This window comes from Rana temporaria, chromosome 3, assembly GCF_905171775.1.
Source record: "Rana temporaria chromosome 3, aRanTem1.1, whole genome shotgun sequence".
Lineage (NCBI taxonomy): Eukaryota > Metazoa > Chordata > Amphibia > Anura > Ranidae > Rana > Rana temporaria.
Window position 1 is genome coordinate 407,584,780 of NC_053491.1, and position 19,351 is coordinate 407,604,130.

The window sequence follows — 19,351 nt, forward strand, 5'->3', positions numbered from 1 at the left end:
CGATTGGCACAGTGGGATCATTTGATTGGCACAGTGGCAGCATTCGATGGGCACAGTGGCAGCATTTGATGGCACAGTGGCTGCATTTTATGGGCACAGTGGCTGCATTTTATGGGCACAGTGGGAGCATTTGATGGCCCAGTGGCAGTGTTTGATGGATCAGTGGTTGCATTTAATGGCACAGTGGTTGCGTTTGATGGGCACAGTGGCAGCATTTGATGGGCACAGTGGCTGCATTTGATGTCCACAGTGGCTGCCTTTGATGGGCACAGTGGCAGGGTTTGATGGACACAGTGGCTGCAATTGAAGGAACGGTGGCTGCGTTTGATGGGCACAATGAGGTTGCAATGTATGTTTCTTTTTTTTCAGAATTCTTCAGTTTGTTTGCGCCCCCCCAAAATGTTGTAGCACCAGCCACCACTGCAGGTGATACAGGGGGCCAAATGACACGGCACAAGCACTGTGCTGTATTACATGCTTTAAGGGAACATGATCTGTTTTGTTTTTGTTTTTGTTTTTTTGGGGTTAACAAACACTTTAAGCAACTCATAGGATAACTTTACAAATGCAGCTTATTTATCCTCTGCTTTCAGAGTGTCCAGGCAGCATGACTCCCACTGAGATGGAAAGGGGAAACACTCGCACATGTGCTCCAGGAGAGGTGTCCCCAGCAAGAATCCAGAATATTCTGGGTATAGGACTGAAAGTGAATGGGAGGTGGGGCGTGGCTACGGGTTTGCGGAGCCTTCATGCTCCTTCCTTAGGCCTCTAAAAATAATAAGAATATTGTCCGAAGTTTTAACCCTTCCCTAAACCAGTTCGAATTTTGGCTGGTTTAGCAGGGGCCATCCAAGATTTGAATCATGAATGGGCAGGCTAAATGTACTCAAGATGTACCCAAGTTGATCGATCAACTTGGGCACAGGTACAAACATCCTATTGGAGATTTCATGCAATATGCGCTAGCAATAATCACTGTATGTTCTCCTGGCCTGGACAGCATCCCTCCTGCCAGAAGAACACAATAGCTTCCCGGGGGGATTGCCCCATCAACACTGAGATGATGGGGAAATCAAGCAATTTGTTTTCCCGCAACCCATGGCCAGCTTCAATCTACAGTACTAAAATTTTCTTTTGCATTTCCCATGTCTTCCTGTGGTCAACCTGTAATACCCATCTCCTGCTCCATTTACACTCATCTAAAGTGTTTTGCCTAGATTTGGGCTTCCAGTCAAAAAAAATGACTGCCTGTAATTTGACTTGTTTCAGCCTTTTGTAAAAAATAAGGAACCAGGAAATTAAACTTCTGGTGGACATCTGTACTCAGTCAGTTGTGAGGCCTCGTACACACAACCGTTTTCCTCGACAGAATCCATCAAGAAACTTGGTGGCAGAGCTTTTTTGCCGAGGAAAATGGTCATGTGTATGTTTTTCGTCGAGAAAACTGTCGTGGAACTCGACAAGAAAAAAAGAGAACAAGTTCTATTTTTCCTCATCAGAAGTCTCAATTTCCTTGTCGTGTTTCTCTTCGGGCTGGTTTACAACGAGAAACACATTCGTGTGTATGCTTAGAAACCCGCACATGCTCAGAATAAAGTATGAGACGGGAGCGCACCTTCGGTAAAAGTAGCGTTTGTAATGGAGATAGCACATTCGTCACGCTGTAACAGACTGAAAAGCGCGAATCGTCTCTCACCAAACTTTGAAAACTCACCAAACATTGAAAACAATAGGACACCGCGGTAATACCCCCGGCAATGCGCCTCTGCAGGCGGTATTAACCCTTTTTCGGCAGCTAGCGGGGGTTAAAACCACACCGCTAGCGGTCAAATACCGGCGCAATTCCGCGGCAATTCCAACGGTATAGGGCCGCTAAAAATAGCGGCGCTATACCACCACCGAGCCTCCCACCCCAGTGTAACAGGGGCCTAAGGCAGCCATACACAGACAGATTTATTACTTAGAATAGCAAGCATTGAGAGATCTGTGCACCTCCTTGAAATCATCACACCATGAGGATCTACACATTATTGTCCCTCTGACACTCATTAGATCCAAAGAAGCTACTTAAATGAGTAGTGAAATGCCTTTGATGCTAGAGAACAAGTTCAGCTGAATGTGGCCAACTACAGTACTTGTAGCTAAACCATGACCTGAATAAGTGAGAACCTTCAGAAAATGATGTTTTCCCTTATAATGGCTTATTACCGGGAATTGTGCTTGGATAAACATTTATTTTTTCGAAGGGGGGGGGGGGGATAAATAGCTGCTGATCAATTAGAGAGACCCAGAGAATTTTCAGGCTAGAATATATCTTTGTATGTTTCCAAGCAATTATAATGGGCATCAATTCTTTATATAAATAGTAGGGATGAGCTTCGTATTCGAGTCATACTCATGTTCGACTCGAACATCGTATGTTCGTCGAATTACGAACGTTTTGGGCCGTTCACGCCAAATTCGAGTGGCGTGTCACGGCCCATAATTCACTGCGGCATCGCATGCTTAGCCAATCACAGCTTGCAAAAAACGGAGAGCCATAATTGACCAAAGCCAGGGTGGCTTTGGCCAATTATGGCTCAGGGGGTTTAGTACACACCCCACACTATAAAAGGCCGCCTGCAGGTCGGCCTTGTGTAGAGAGAAGACAGAGAGAGAGAGAGAGTGTCATTTTTTGTAGGTAGATAGAGCAGGCAGGCAGACAGGCTAATTAGTTAGACTGCATTCACACCTGAGCGTATCATTTTTGCAGCGTTTTTTTACTGCGTTTTGCCAAGATTTTTTGCTGTTTTTTTTTTTTTACTGCGTTTTGCCGCGATTTTTGAGGCGTTTTTTACCGGGATTTTGGACAGGTCTAGGGTCACCAATGTTAAAAGCAGAAAAACGCCCAAATCTGCCTAAAAAAAGGTCCCAGAACTTGTTTGAGCTTCAGGCGTTTTGGAACTTGTAGTGGAGATGTGAACCATCTCCATAGAGAATAATAGATTGTTTCCCCTCCAGGGTTTTGTAGCTTCAGGCTTCAAGCTACAAAATGCTCAGGTGTGAATAGAAAGGACATAGAAAAACGGATGTTAGCGGAACGGATGATAAACGGATCATCCGTTAACGTCCGTTTTTCGTCCGTTCCGTTTTTTAGACGGAAGAAAAATAGGGTTTTCTTCCGTCCAAAAAAACGGAACTGAACGCAGACGGATGCTAACGGACGTTAGCGGATGCTCATCCGCTAACGGACGCTAGCCCATAGGGAAGCATTGCGGTCCGTTAACGGACGTCCAAAAAACGGACGAACGGAACGGACGTGTGAAAGAGCCCTTAAAGTTACAGGGCCTGATTCAGATACGAGATACGACGGCGTATCTCCAGATACGCCGTTGTATCTCTGAGTGCGGGCCGTGGTATCTATGCGCCTGATTCAGAGAATCAGTTACGCATAGATTTCCCTAAGATCCGACCGGCGTAAGTGTCTTATACGGTCGTATCTTAGGCTGCATATTTATGCTGGCCGCTAGGTGGCGCTACCGTATAGTTACGCAAGGAATATGCTAATTAGGTATTTACGCCGATTCAGAAACGTACGTCCGGCCGGCGCATTTTTTTACATCGTTTACGTTAGGCTTTTTCCGGAGTAAATTTACCCCTGCTATATGAGGCGTAGCTAATGTTAAGTATGGACGTCGTTCCCAAGCCGAGTTTTGAAAATTTTACGTCATTTGCGTAAGTCGTTCGCGAATAGGGCTTTGCGTAAGTTACGTTCACGTCGAAACCAATGAGGCTTTGCGGCATAATTTCGAGCATGCGCACTGGGATTCTTTCACGAACGGCGCATGCGCCATTCACAAAAATGTAAAATACGCGGGGTCATCTTAAATTTAAATAAAACACGCCCACAACATCCCCATTTGAATTAGGCGGGCTTACGCCGCCACACATACGTTACGCCGCCGTAACTAAGGGCGCAAGTTCTTTCTGCCTACGGAACTTGCGCCCGCAGATAGATAGACAAATCTATCTGAATCCGGGCCACAGTGTGTAGAGGATATATATGCATCCCAGGTGTGGTATATATATTTATACACTGTATAGTTTAGCTAGATCTGCTTTTCCTAATTAACTCACAGGCAGGCAGGTGATTGTGCTAGCTGCAGTATTCTCACGTGGTGTACTGCCTGGGTCCTCTGCAGTGTGCACCTAGAGCTACGTGGTGTGTGTACTGCCCGTGTCCTCTGCAGTGTGCACCTAAAGCTACGTGGTGTGTGTACTGCCATTGTCCTCTGCAGTGTGCACCTAAAGCTACGTGGTGTGTGTACTGCCTGTGTCCTCTGCAGTATGCAACTAAAGCTACGTGGTGTGTGTACTGCCTGTGTCCTCTGCAGTGTGCACCTAAAGCTACGTGGTGTGTGTACTGCCCATGTCCTCTGCAGTGTGCACCTAAAGCTACGTGGTGTGTGTACTGCCCATGTCCTCTGCAGTGTGCACCTAAAGCTACGTGGTGTGTGTACTGCCTGTGTCCTTTTCAGTGTGCACCTAAAGCTACGTGGTGTGTGTACTGTCTGTGTCTGTGCTATTTTTCTCAATGATTTTCATCCATATTGCAGGGACCAGACATTACAGCCGCAAGCAGTTTTAAATGACTTTTTTCTTATAGTAATCTCATTTTGTGCAGGGACAGTTCTAAACACGTGCCACTTCACAGGCATACTAAAGACACCAAGCATGGAAAGATATTTAAAGGAATTTTTCATTTTCTTTCACTTTAAGCATCATTAAAATCACTGCTCCAGAAAAAATGACCGTTTAAAAAAAAAAAAATTTCAATTGATACATGTTCCCTGGGGCAAGACCCGGGTTCTCAAACACGTTTTACGACAATAACTTGCATACTAGGCTTTAAAATTAGCACTTTTGAATTTGAAAGTTCGAGTCCCATTGACGTCAATGGGGTTCTAAATGTTCGCGCGAACGGTCGGTCCGTTCAAAGGTTCTGGTGCGAAACGAACGGGGGGTGTTCGACTCATCCCTAATCAGTAGTAATCATCTCTTCTCAAAAACAAAGCAAGTGATTCATATAATGGTCATATTGCGTGCAACATTTGACCCTTGTATGGGCATCAAAAACACAAACTAAGAAGCACTAGGCTTGGTGACCTCAGTCTGTGTTGATGTAGGAAACATGCCTCATGCCAAGCCACTTAGCCCTACACAGAACTCTGTAGTATACACAGTGGTATTGATTTACTGAAGGCAGGTAGACTGTTCACTTTTCAGGGGAAGTTGCACTTTGCAAAGGGAACTATCCCCAGAGCTTAGTGAATGAGGTGAAGCTCTGCAGACTTCCATTTATTTTCCTTGCACATGATTAAATATTTTTTGCAAAGTGAAATTTCACCACATTCACTAAGCTCTGGGAGGGAATTCCTTTGCAAAGTGCAACTTCCCCTGCAATGTGAACAGCCTATTTGCTTTTAGTAAGTCAGTCCGAGTGAGAGAATTCAGCAACACATACAAGATGCTTCAAAACTAGTCTTGCACGTTAACATAGGACATGAAATCTGTGACTTCAGGCAGAAATAATGACAATAAAAGAGCCACTCTCTCTACATTGTGCGTTTTACCTTCCTGGTCTTGAACAGCCTCTGTGCTGTTTTTCATGCTGATATCCCAGAGTGACTTAAAGGAATAATGGGATACGCTACTGACACTGTATGAAGGGAGCTGTAAATGAAATAAGAAAGCTTCCAGTGACAAAAGTGACAATGCTGTTTCAGAGCGGATATGCTAATCATCAATACACAAACTGAAAAGGTATTATAATAACACAAAAAGCACTTTCATATCAAACCACCAACAGTCATAAAAACAATTTGCAATGTTTTACCTATTTATTACCTTTATTGAGCTAAATAAACCATCAATCGGCTGTAGAAGTACTTTTCATATTATACCAGCAAAATGCCTACAAATTGATCAAAAATTGTATACAAACCAGCAAGTGGATCAAACCTGCCCTTTGGGTTTCATTATGCACCATTATGACTTCCTAGACACTGGCATCCTAACAACCAATGATGTCATCAGTTCAAATGAAGAATGTATGTTGCCTCCACAGCATCCTTGTTTGACCCTTCTCTGCCTCTCTCCCTCAGCACTGGGATCACATTAGCCGACTGATGGAAAGCAATTGAGGGAGAAGAGAAACATAGGAATACTAGTCAGTGCCAGTATGCAAAAGTGTATTTGTTTTGTAAGAATAAATCACCTCTAATGTTGGGTGTCCTACATGTGAAAGTTGCTGCATTATGCTGCATTATGAAAAACTATTAGAATATTTTTCTACATTTTAGTATGGGGTGCCTCGACACTGTCTATAATTTTAAAGGGTGCCTTAATTGAAAAAAGGTTGAGAAACACTAGTGTATGGTATGGTGTAGGGCAAGTTACTATAACCGCTTGTCGACTGCATAACTTAGGTATATGGCGGCAGAGCTCTCCTAGTATGTGATCTGGCACATCCGGGTAGGGGGCACACTCACACGCAGCCAGCGCCGCAGCTGCGATTAGGTAAAGAACAATTCGATCAGCGGCGCTGCCAATGGATGTCCGCTGGCACCCACTGATCAGCGAACAAGGCAGAGCTCGGTTCTGCCAGTAGGGATGTGATAGATTTTCTTTCCCTGCAAGGAAAGAAAATGCTTCACAGCTCTTAGTGAAAGCAGCACATATAGTACATAAAAACTCTGGTTAGGCACACATTTAACCCTCTAATCACCCTAGATATTTAACCTCTTCCCAGCCAGTGTCATTAGTCCAGTGACAGTGCATATTTTTAGCACTGATCACTGTATTAGTGTCACTGGTTCCCACAAAGTGTCAAAAGTGTCAGTTAGTGTCAGACTGCCCACCACAAAATCACAGTTCCACTATAAGTTGCGGATAGAAATAAATTCCAGTATATATACCATAGTTTGTAGATGCTATAACTTTTGCACAAACCAATCAATATACGCTTATTGCGATTTTTTTTAACCAAAAATAAGTAGCAGAATATATTTTGGCCTAAATTTATGAAGATATTTTTTATGGGGTATGTTTTATAGCAGAAGTAAAAAAAAAATATGTTTTTTTTTTTTAATCGGCTGTCTTTTTTTTTTTTCTAAAACCCAGAGGTGATCAAAAATCACCAAAAGAAATCTCCATGTGTGGGGAAATTTTTTATTTGGGTACAGCATTGCATGACAGCGCAATTTGTCAGTTAAAGTAATGCAGTGCTGTATCGCAAAAAATGGACTGGTCATGAAGGGGGGTAAATATTACAGAAGTCAAGTGTAAAAGGGAAGGATGGAAAGGGAGCTCAATTTGTTCATAAATAAATAAATACATGGGCAAATATTATGCGTTTTTATAATAATTTTTATTATAACATTACCAATAGCTAATGCATAAAGCTCAACTCCAGACACAAATTGTTGATGGTGTGGAAAAGAGTTAGAGCCTTTGTTGGGTGCCATTTGTATACCTGTTCTAAAGAGTTTCCCTAATTTCCTATGGAATCTTTCAAACGGGGACAAGGATAAAAATAATAGGATTTTTTGTACTCACCGTAAAATCCTTTTCTTTGTCGTCCATGGACGGACACAGCCTCTTCAATTATTGACAAGTGGGTTATGTTCCCTATTTACAGGAGAGGACTAGGTAGTCCTCTCCTGTAAACAGGGAACATAACCAACTTGTCAAGATTTAAGGAGCTGTGTCCGTCCATGGACGATAAGAGAAAATTGTATTTTTTGTACTCACCGTAAAATCCTTCTCTCTGAGTCTATGGACAGACACAGCTCCTTAAATCTTGACAAGTGGGTTATGCTCCATTTTACAGGAGAGGACTACCTAGTCCTCTCCTGTAAACAGGGAACATAACCCGCTTGTCAAGATTTAAGGAGCTGTGTCCGTCCATGGACGATAAGAGAAAATAGAATTTTTTGCACTCACCGTAAAATCATTTTCTCTGAGTCCATGGACGGACACAGAAAGAAAAGAAAAGAAAAGGTCAACAGGAAAAAAATCTCAGGTTAGTGTATGCAAAAAGTATAAAAAAAAGCCAACAGTGCGTTTAATGTCCCTTTGACAACCTTGTCAAACACACAGCGGAGAACAATACCATACTAGAATTCAGATGAGCAAAACTAGCATAAATTGAACAACATAAACAAGCATAGTGCTAGATATCAGCCTGGATAATTCCATTAACTCTCCAGGACAATCAAATAGAAAGGCAACACAGCCATCAGACCCTAACTACTGGGAAGCAGGGCCGCCATCAGGAATTATGGGGCCCCTTACACAGCTTCAGGCATGGGCCCCCTGGAGCAGAGAACCAGGGGCGGGGGGGTGCCGCCTGAAATTGAGAAGCGGGGTGGGGGCTGCCGCAAATTGAGAAGCGGGGGGGGGCCTTTACAAAAACAGTAAGTAATAATAAAGAAAAATATATATTATATATTTTATATATAAAAAGGGGGGTAGTCATTCGGGGCCCTTTAATAAAAATAAATAAAGAATATATATATATTTTTTTTTTTAAAGGGGGGGTTGCCATTTGGGGCCCTGCTGACCTCTGGGCCCTTTAATAATAATAATATATATATATATATATATATATTTTTTTTTTTTAAGGGGGTTGCCATCTGGGCCCCTGGTGACCTCCGGGCCCCTTACAGGTGTACTGCCTGTACCCCCCTGATGGCGGCCCTGCTGGGAAGTAATTAATGAGACTTCATTGATGTCCTTTACTGACTACATTTAAGCTTCTGTGTAGTGAGTGTTGCCCAGTGTGTGGATTGCAGGCCAGGTACCTATATATGTATATTTAAGTACATTCATTGCACAATAAAGTGGACCTGAACTTATAAAGTGAAGATCTACATAGGGGACATCCAGAAATATTAATTGTGATACACAAGTTACTTGAACCTTTTGTCTGGCATTCCTCCTAAGAAATACCAATGTACTTCTTGGTATGTGACTATGCCTGGGCACTCCCGTGCCTACAGCCTCACAACCTGAATATCTGCATTGTGTGATCTAAGAATTTGTTGACTCTGGTTGTTAAGTCTTGTACACACGATTGGATTTTCCACAGACAAAGCGTAGGCTTCACGGCTGGGCACTCACTGCACATGCGCGAGTGGCACTGCGCTACCTGATTGGACAGGCGATCGCCTAGGACCTGTCACGTGTCCCAGGCGATCAACTACAGGGAGGGGCCGCTGTAGGCTTAGCGGTCCCTGGGCGGAGGGAGAAAGTGGGACAAGAAGTCCCACTCCTTCTGAAGCCCCCACTTCCCCCCCCAAAAAAAATGACATGCCAAATGTGGCATTTAAGGGGGCGAGGAGTAGATTAATATATTGGGCACTGATTTTTAGTCTGATTAGAAACTTTAGACTGATTTTTTTACAATTTTTTTATTTTATTCATTTTAATTTAATACATTTATAAATTTTCACAATGGTTTTGGGGGGTCTATGGTGAGATATCAGGGGTCTAAACAGACCCCTAAAGTCTCACTTTAGAGATAAAGAAAGGGACTAAGGAAACACATTCCTTTCTGCAGACTCAGCTGCACTACAGATGAATGAACAGGAGCATAGTAAACACAGTTTACCATCCTGATGATTCCCCTGAGTGCCTGTAGCTGCTGCAGGTGGGAGAGGAGAGCAGAGAAGTCAGCAACAATGGGGGGCACACATGGGGCCCCGGTAGCAAGTAAAATATAGTGGGGATCAGTGCAGTTAGTGGGGAAAAAATAACTGGAAATAAACTTTTGTGGCTCACTCTTCAGCTGGCTTTTAACTGTTGCAGGGGGAACCACAAAAGGTTGGTTCCAGTTATTTCCCCCCATCCGCACACTGATCACCCGCTCTCACATTCCCCTATGGGGAGGGACTGCAGCCAGCCCTGCTGATGACTAGTAGTCCTCTGCCTGCCATTTCAGGCTTAGTGTTCAGTTTCTCTTTAAGAAATGTTGTGAATGAAAAAATATGCACAAAAACTGGGAGTCTGATCGTTCTGTTGCTTTATTATTTGATAGTCTGGGAGAAACAAATTTCATAACTGAATAAAAAAAAAAAAAGAATCAGAATATTTCCATATCTGTAAACTGATAGCATGGGAATATGTCAATCCAGGAAAAATATCCAATTTCTATTGTTGGGGTCAGAACGAATAGGGTAACTGCTGCCCAGCGGGGGAGTTCTTCTGTCTTTCCTCTTGAAAAATGCTGTAAAATCCAAAGCATGTTTTATAAAGTAAACCTTTGCTCTGGTGAATGTATCACGTGGAAATTCAGTAAACAAATCTTCTTAGGGTTAAGGATTTCAGTGAAGAAAATGCCAACGACAAAGTGACAGGAAAGCCGATAAATTATTAATCAGAGTGTCCCATCCTGGGAGCCGTGTCCCTTTCAGAAGACAATCAAGTAGCTCTATGCTGACAGCTCTGTACTGATCTGTGACAGAACGTACTTTGTGAAACAATCCTACTTTCACTAAACAACCTTCTGCCCCCAAATGTTATTAATAGAAGCGACACTGTGCAAATGATTTTTCTATGTTTATCTGAAGCAGATATGAAGACATAGTTGCTATGGTGCCAGAATCAAGTTACGTATAAATGATACTTTTCTGTGCTGGCATTAAAGAAAAGCCAAACTAAATTACGTAAAAAAAATTTGAATGGGGTGATAAAGCCTTCTGTCATATGCTGATATTTGAATCATCTGTTGATAGATAAACATTGCTTAAAGGCACACTAAGCCTCTAGAATACCCTTTACAATGAGAGACTGTAGAATGCGTCATGTACAATTTTACTGTTGTTTTCTAGTAAAGTTAGGCCCGGAGTGAAAAGCAGAGACACAGACTTAAGCACTACATGACTCAGTTAATTAAAGTAAATATGGAGTCTGGGGTGGATACTTGACTGGTGGGTCAGACAGGAACAAGGAGAGTTTCAGGGGAAGTGTTGTGTTACACTATGTGAGTTATTATCATTTCATCTGTGTTGCACTATTTGGCTTATTATTGCTGTGTCTTTAAACTGTGTTCCCTTATCCAAGCTGAACTCTCTCTCCCACCGTACTTCTGTATATCCCCTCCCCTTCCTTCTCTCTGGTATCATTGCTCAGTATTCCACCATGCTGTAATCATTTTTCCATGTGGCTAACAACATCCACGTTTTTCTACCTATGAGCATCTTTCATTAAACGGAACATCCGAAAGGCTTCATCGTCGGTCTCCTCAACATGTGACTTTATTCATCGAGTTAAACTGCCTGAATTGATGCAAGAGATAAATAGATCACCAGGCTGTATAAGCCCCTATATGTCGCTGGAGATAAAGCTTATGGCCTTGTAGTTGAGTCAGAACAGGAAGGTCCCTGGAGAGATTTCAGCTGGATCATAGATGACATCAGGAAATCTTCCCACCCTCTCTCCACTTTTATTTTTATTCAATAGTTATTGTCCTTCTGGTGATGATGATATGTATAGTCATAGCAGCTGGTAGGGTTCAAGGTCCTTGAAGGTGGTCAGTACAGTAAAATGGAAATTGGAGGGGACCTGTCCTAGGTATGGCACTCTTGTTTTGTATGGTTCAGCGACAGTAAACATGACAGTATCTGCAATTACTGGTGCAATTGTCTTTAAGTCAGTTTTGTGCGGCTGGAGCCGTACTTTACGGAACCTCGACCTTCCAGGTTTACACAGGTACTCAGCTAAGTAAATGCCTACAAGGACATTAGGACTCTATTCATATTGCATTGAATGTTATTCTGTTATTTACTCTATATATTTTGTTAATAAAGGGCTGCTATGGCCATTAAACTCCAATTCGTGTCTTTTGTGGGTTATTCGGGTATTAATATGTGGTAGAGTGATGGTTAGGCAGCATGGGAGCAAAATGTATCCTTAATACTCTAGTAATGTTTCTGAAAAGTGATATCAATTCAAGGGATACCGGTTTCAGTTTTCAAGGTTTCATGCACATGGGTGCATTCACTCGTGCAGCGTTAATATGTTGCATATTTCTGGTGCCCATGATCTCCTTAAAGCTCCGCAAAGCCTCCCATAGATATGTGGCGTTATTACTGTAAAGTTTGTAATGCCCTGAACACAGGTAGTGTGCATTCCAGAAATTATGTCTGTGCACATGCACTACTTTATGCTAATAGCAGTACATAACTGTGTACAGCCTCCTTCACCCATTAATGTCTTGGGCAGCTGTACACAGCTCCAGGACTTCACCTACACTAGAAAGGTTTTTACGCTGCACAGGCAATTGCACCCATGTGTATGAAGGCTAAGGGTGCATTCACACCACGATTTTATCATCCTACTTGTTCTCACGATTTTCGGTTTTAAATCGTCCAAATCTGTATGGCAAAACGTATCCATTCACTTCCATTCATTAATTTAGGTCCCCAAGTGCATCCGATTTGATCCGCATACGATTTGATACGATTTAAAATCGCATCAAAAAACGTGTTTGACCACGTTTTTTGGTCCTGATTTGAAATTGTATTAAAATCGTGTCCGATTTTTTTTGATATTGTACGATTTTGTCAGATACGATTCCATCCGATTTAACGGTCCGTTTATCGGATGTTAAAATCGTGATGTGAACCTAGCCTTAGCCAGCATTTTCTAACCTGCTGTAATGGGTACAAGCCCAGTAGTGTCTGTGTTAATTCAGTTGACAAAAACATCTGTAGAGCTTTTTAATACATTTTAGATTGAGCCAAGATTTATTTTCTGTAGGGATAAGACGCTCAACGAGCACCGGATTTGGTCCTCCACTTACATGGCTATGTCTGACAGATATGGGAAGTCTGGCTCTCATCAAAACCCTCTCATCCAAACCTTGTCAACTCTTTTCTACCCCTAATTCCTTAATTCACTTCCCACTGCCTTCACCCACCAACTTGCTTACTGCCCAGGAGATTGCCAATCATTTAAAAAACAAAATCTACACAATTAATGATAAGATATCCAGCGCCCATCTTCCTCCCCAAACCAATGCACCATGTCCAACACCACACTCAATACTTTTCCCCTTCAACCCTGTTATCACTGAGGAAGTTGCCAAACTCCTTTCCTCGGCCCACCTCACCACCTGTCCCCTGGACCCTGTCCCCCCACAATTACTGAAACCACCTTACTGCTCTATCCTAAACTCTCTAAACCACAACTTCAACCTCTCTCTACTCCAGCACCTTTCCCTCTCTGCTCAAAAATGCACTGGGTACCCCTATACTTAAAAAACCCTCACTGGACCCCACCTGTTTGAATAATTTAAGACCCATCTCCCTGCTCCCATTTTACTCCAAGCTTTTTGAAGGCCTTGTCCACAACCTTCCCCCACAGTTCAGCTTCTGCCCACAACATTACACTGAAAACATTCCACTGAAAATGCCTTACTAAACTCACCAATGACCTACTAACTGCCAAAACCAACCCATACTTTTGGACCTTTCTGCTGCCTTCGACACATTTGTTTATTGTGAATGGTGCTGCTAGACTAAACCTTACTAACTGATTCATGACCTCTTGTCATCTCTGCCAATCCCCTACCCCATTGTATAAAATTAGAAATACTAACCACAACATACAAGACCATCCACAACACCACACACAGCTACATCACCAACCTCATTTGCAGATATCGCTCAAATCATCCTCTCTGCTCCTCCCAAGACCTCCTGCTCTCTAGCTCCCTTGTTACCTCCTCCCATGCTCACTTCCAGGACTTCTCCAGAGCCTTTCCCATCTTCCTTCCCCAGTATATTTGATCAGCCCCTACCCTGTCTGCATTTAGGCCATCCTTGCTGTATTATAATAATAATAAAATAACATTTTGGGTTGACATCACACCGGGAATAGAGGGGAAATCTTCCAGTGGGGACAGTTCTGGCGAGTCTAGTGACACCGATGACAACCGGGATTTCCTCTCACTTCCTGATTTGGCTATGGGGCAGGAAGTGAAAGGGAAATGTCCCCAATGGGATGGCAAAAAAAACTGATATGGGCTATAACCCTGCTTTACTCTATCCAGAATGAAAAAAAGTTTTGTCTTTAATGTCACTTTAATGCCCCTGTAATCTATTTTCTAAATTGTTTCTTCTCTCCTTTTCAGCTCACTTATTTTTGTTTAGAACAAGCAGTGCAGGTTAGTGGTGTTCATGTGCATTGCTCAATGCACACTGCAAATCCGATAGTCCCTAGTCCATCTCTGGAGCAGGTGTTCCATCAGATTAGGCACCCCGTCAGAACTAGTAATGGAAGTGACGTCTCGTTCCTGCCATCTTACTACACCCCGCACTCCTCCACAGTAATGATACACCGAGAAGGGGGCAAGCGGAAATCTTGTTACACCCACCAGAGTTTTGCATTTCACAGTTATTTTTAATAGGAAACGGAAAAATATATAGTGAAGTAGAAATTCACATAAGTGCTGAATGGCATCAGAACTATACAGATCATCATCTGTCACTTTCAGTTGTCACAACATTTGATAGCCGTCATTCAACTCTACAATGAATAGAGATGTCATTCACATGCGGCACAACACACTGGTATTACAGCCTTAATAGGAGACTACAAAAACACAATTTGTTTCATGTTAAACTATAAATAATAAACCTTGCAGATACAGTGCCTTGAAAAAGTATTCATACCCCTTGAAATTATCCACATTTTGTCATGTTACAACCAAAAATGTAAATGTATTTTATTGGGATTTTATGTGATAGACCAACACAAAGTGGCACATTATTGTGAAGTGGAAGAAAAATGTTAAATGGTTTTCAGAATTTTTTACAAATAAATATCTGAAAAGTGTGGCGTGCATTAGTATTTAGCCATCTTTACTCTGATACCCCTAACTAAAATATAGTGGAACCAATTGCCTTCAGAAGTCACCTAATTTGTAACTGGTGTCCACCTATGTGTAATTTCATCTCAGTATAAATACAGCTGTTCTCTGAAGCCCTCAGAGGTTAGTGAACAAACAGCATCATGAAGGCCAAGGAACATACCAGAGAGGTCAGAGATAAAGTTGTGGAGACGTTTAAAGTAGGGTTACGTTATAAAAAAATATCCCAAGCTTTGAACATCTCATGGAGCACTGTTCAATCTATCATCTAAAAATGGAAAGATTATGGCATAACTGCAAAAGACATGGCCGCGACCCTAAACTGACAGGCCAGGCAAAGAGATCATTAATCAGAGAAGCAGCCAAGAGGCCCATGGTAACTCTGAAGGAGCTGCAGAGATCCACAGCTCAGGTGGGAGAATCTGTCTACAGGACAACTATTAATTGTGCACTCCACAAATCTGGACTTTATGGTAGAGCGGCAAGAAGAAAGCCATTGTTGAAAGAAATCCATAAGTCCCGTTTGCAGTTTGCGAGAAGCCATGTGCGAGACTCAGTAAACATGTGGAAGAAGATGCTCTGGTTAGATGAGACCAAAGTTTAACTTTTTGGCCTAAAAGCAAAACGCTGTGTGTGGCGGAAAACTAACACTGCACATCACCCTGAACACACCATAACCACCGTAAAACATGTTGTTGGCAGCATTATGTTGTGGGAATGCTTTTCTTCAGCAGGGACAGAGAAGCCAGTCAGAGTTGATGGGAAGATGGATGGAGCCAAATACAGGACAATCTTAGAAAACCTGCAAAAGACTTGAGACTAAGGTGGAGGTTCACTTTCCAGCAGGACAACGACCCTAAACATACAGCCAGAGCTACAATGGAATGGTTTGATCAGGGATATGAAATTAGAGGACCTCCAGCTGTTGCAGAACAGAGCTGTCCCATGAGGCAAAGCAAGACTCTGACCGCCACAAGCATGACACCCAGAGGCAGAGGCATGATGGGACTAGTTTTGCAACAGCTGGATGTCCGCTAATTGCATATCCCTGGTTTAGATCAAAGCATATGCATGTGTTTCAATGGCCCAGTCAAAGTCTAGACCTAAATCCAATTATGAAGCTGTGGCAAGAGTTGAAAATCCCTGTTCACAGACACCCTCCATCCAATCTGACAGAGCTTGAGCAATTTTGCAAAGAAGAATGGGCAAAAATGTCACTCGCTAGATGTGCAAAGCTGGTGAAAGGTGGTTCTACAAAGTATTGGCATGGCACACTTTTCACATATTTATTTATAAAAAAAAATGAAAACCATTTATTATTTCCCTTCCACTTCACAGTTGTGTGCCACTTTTTGTTGGTCTATCACCAAAAATCCCAATAAAATGCATTTATAAAAATAAATTAAATCTGAGAATGACGCCTAATCCCAAAGATAAAAACAAGCGCTCATGGAGTACTGCACCAGACCAATAATGATATGCAACCATTACTGGCTATAGCTGCTGCCTTAAACCCAGGTTTATCTACAAATCCGATAAAAACAATTGTATAAAAAGGTCAATATATATACACACATATAAATAGATATAAATATAGACCAGGTAGCACTTTAGTATATATATAAATAAACTTCATCTAATGGTGAAAAGTCCATAATGCGGAATCACAATATTGAGAGATGTAAGGGATATAGAGTCACAGAGGGGGTTGTGCAGATAGAAGCCCCCTCTTGTCTAAACTCTTACCCCAGAGATTAAAACTGCTGGCAAGTGAATGTATACAAGACGATCTGCAGCAGGTGTCTCCACTCACTCCCAATTGATCATAATGATCCCTCAAAGTTCACATAGAGAAATAAAAGGAACTGACATAGCGTCATCCCGCTTAAAAAGATGTATTCAATATAAAATTCCATCAAATCATGCACTCACAAACAAGTCTGATCACATCAGCATTAATCACAATATCACCCGTCAGCTCAGTGGACGCTCGGCGTCTCCTGCCACACTGCCTCCTGTGTCACAGGGATAGCTGCCTTGGTTCCCAATCCTGTCTGACGGCTCCTAGTCACGTCGACGACGAAACTAGTCAGGGTGGAGCCAAGTAACGTGACTGGGAGCCGTCAGACAGGATTGGGAACCAAGGCACCTATCCCCGTGACACAGGAGGCAGTGTGCGGCAGGAGACGCTGAGAGTCCACTGAGCTGACGGGTGATATTGTGATTAATGCTGATGTGATCAGACTTGTTTGTGAGTGCATGATTTGATGGAATTTTATATTGAATAAATCTTTTTAAGCGGGATTACGCTATGTCAGTTCCCTTTGTTTCTCTATGTGAACTTTGAGGGATCATTGTGATCAATTGGGAGTGAGTGGAGACACCTGCCGGAGATCGTCTTGTATACATTTACTTGCCAGCAGTTTTAATCTCTGGGGTAAGAGTTTAGACAAGAGGGGGCTTCTATCTGCACAACCCCCTCTGTTTCTTTGAGCACGTTTGGAGGTGACATATATGCCCGCAAGATTTCTGCTTCTTTCTCTCTGGGATTAAGTGGACTCTATATCAATTACATCTCTCAATATTGTGATTCCGCATTATGGACTATTCACCATTAGATGAAGTTTATTTATATATATGCTAAAGCGCTACCTGGTCTATATTTATATCTATTTATATGTGTGTATATATATTGACCTTTTTATACAAAATACATTTAATATTTTTGGTTATAACATGGCAAAATTTGGAAAATGTCAAGGGGTAAGAATACTTTTTCAAGGCACTGTATAGGCTTAATCAGCTTTACGGTCCAGAAAACAAATGGCTCTCTCTCTGGTAGTGGACACCAGATCATCAGCATAAAATACCGTATTTTTAATGTTGGTGAAAGGAACATTATTACATCTGTTTTGGTCTTGCCTATGATTGAAGCTCCTACACCCTACCACTATTTTAATACTCTTTTCTTCTCTAAAAGTCAAAACATCTAAAAAGCCACAGAGAAACAATGGATTATTCGAAAACAAATCTCCCTTTCCCTGATCTTACTGGTTAAGATGCATTAATGTAATTTCTAAAATGAAAGAATCATTTCACATATAAGCCAAGAGCACATTCATCATTATATTTCCACATGGTCTCTCTGACTTGATTTCCAATGCTCGGAGGAGTATACAAATTACTTACAGCTGAACGCTAGCCAAACAGCTAAGCATTCTGTTCATATATAGAAAATCTGATTTTTGGACGGAGGTAGCCTGATAGACAGCCACCCATAGAGCTATCACGGTTCCGTCCACGTCCGCCAGACAAAAATGAATGGGCACAGATGTGAAAAACTGATATCCATCCTGTTCAGCAGGGGATACACTCACGCATTGCATGGTGCAAAGCAGCTCCTTTTAAAGCGGTAGTAAACAGCTGGGTGACTTTTTTTTTCTGATTTGAACGGTAAAGCAAAATTATGCATTGCATACTAGCACATTATGTGATACTTACCAAAAACGAGGCAGCTTCTATGTTCCTCATCTTCCTTCTGAGTCCACAAACTCCGGCTGTTATGCCGCGTGCACACAATAATTTTTCAGCTTGTAAAAAACGAAGTTTTTCAGCCTCTAGAAAAAAACGAAGTTTTTTCCAACTTCATCATTAAAACGACGTTGCTCACACACGGAAAAAAAATGCTCTAGCAAAGCGCGGTGACGTACAACACGTACGACGGAACTATAAAGAGGAAGTTCCATTCAGGAGACGCCACCCTTTGGGCTGCTTTAGCTGATTTTGTGTTAGTAAAAGACGATTTGCGCTTTTCTGTCTGTTACAGCGTGATGAATGTGCTTACTCCATTATGAACGATAGTTTTACCAGAACGAGCGCTCCCGTCTCATAACTTGCTTCTGAGCATGCGCAGGTTTTTCATGTCGTTAAAGCCCACACACGACCATTTTTTACCACCCGAAAACCGACATAGTTTTAAACGTCGTTAAAAATGCAGCATGTTCGATAATTTTGTTGTCGTTTTTCAGAACCGGAAGAATGATGTGAAGCCCACACACGATCATTTTAAATGACATTTTTAAAAACCGTCTTTTTTTACAAGCCGAAAAATGATCGTGTGTACGCAGCATTAGACTGGCCGGAGCCGCGCTGACATTACTCACGCTCATGCGCAGGGGAGCTACCAGTTATGGTCATCTGCTGAATATACAGTAAATATCTCCTAAACGGTGCATGTTTAGGAGATATTTATAGTACCTATAGGTAAGCCTTATTATTGGCTTACCTGTAGGTACAAGTCAGAGATTGGAGTTTACAATCACTTTAAGGACAAATGAGATTCTTTTAGGCAAATGTGGTTTTACTGGATCCAATGTAAAGTTTTCTATTGTTTTCCACTGAATATATTTCAGCCCTACATAGTAGTGCTACCAGCAC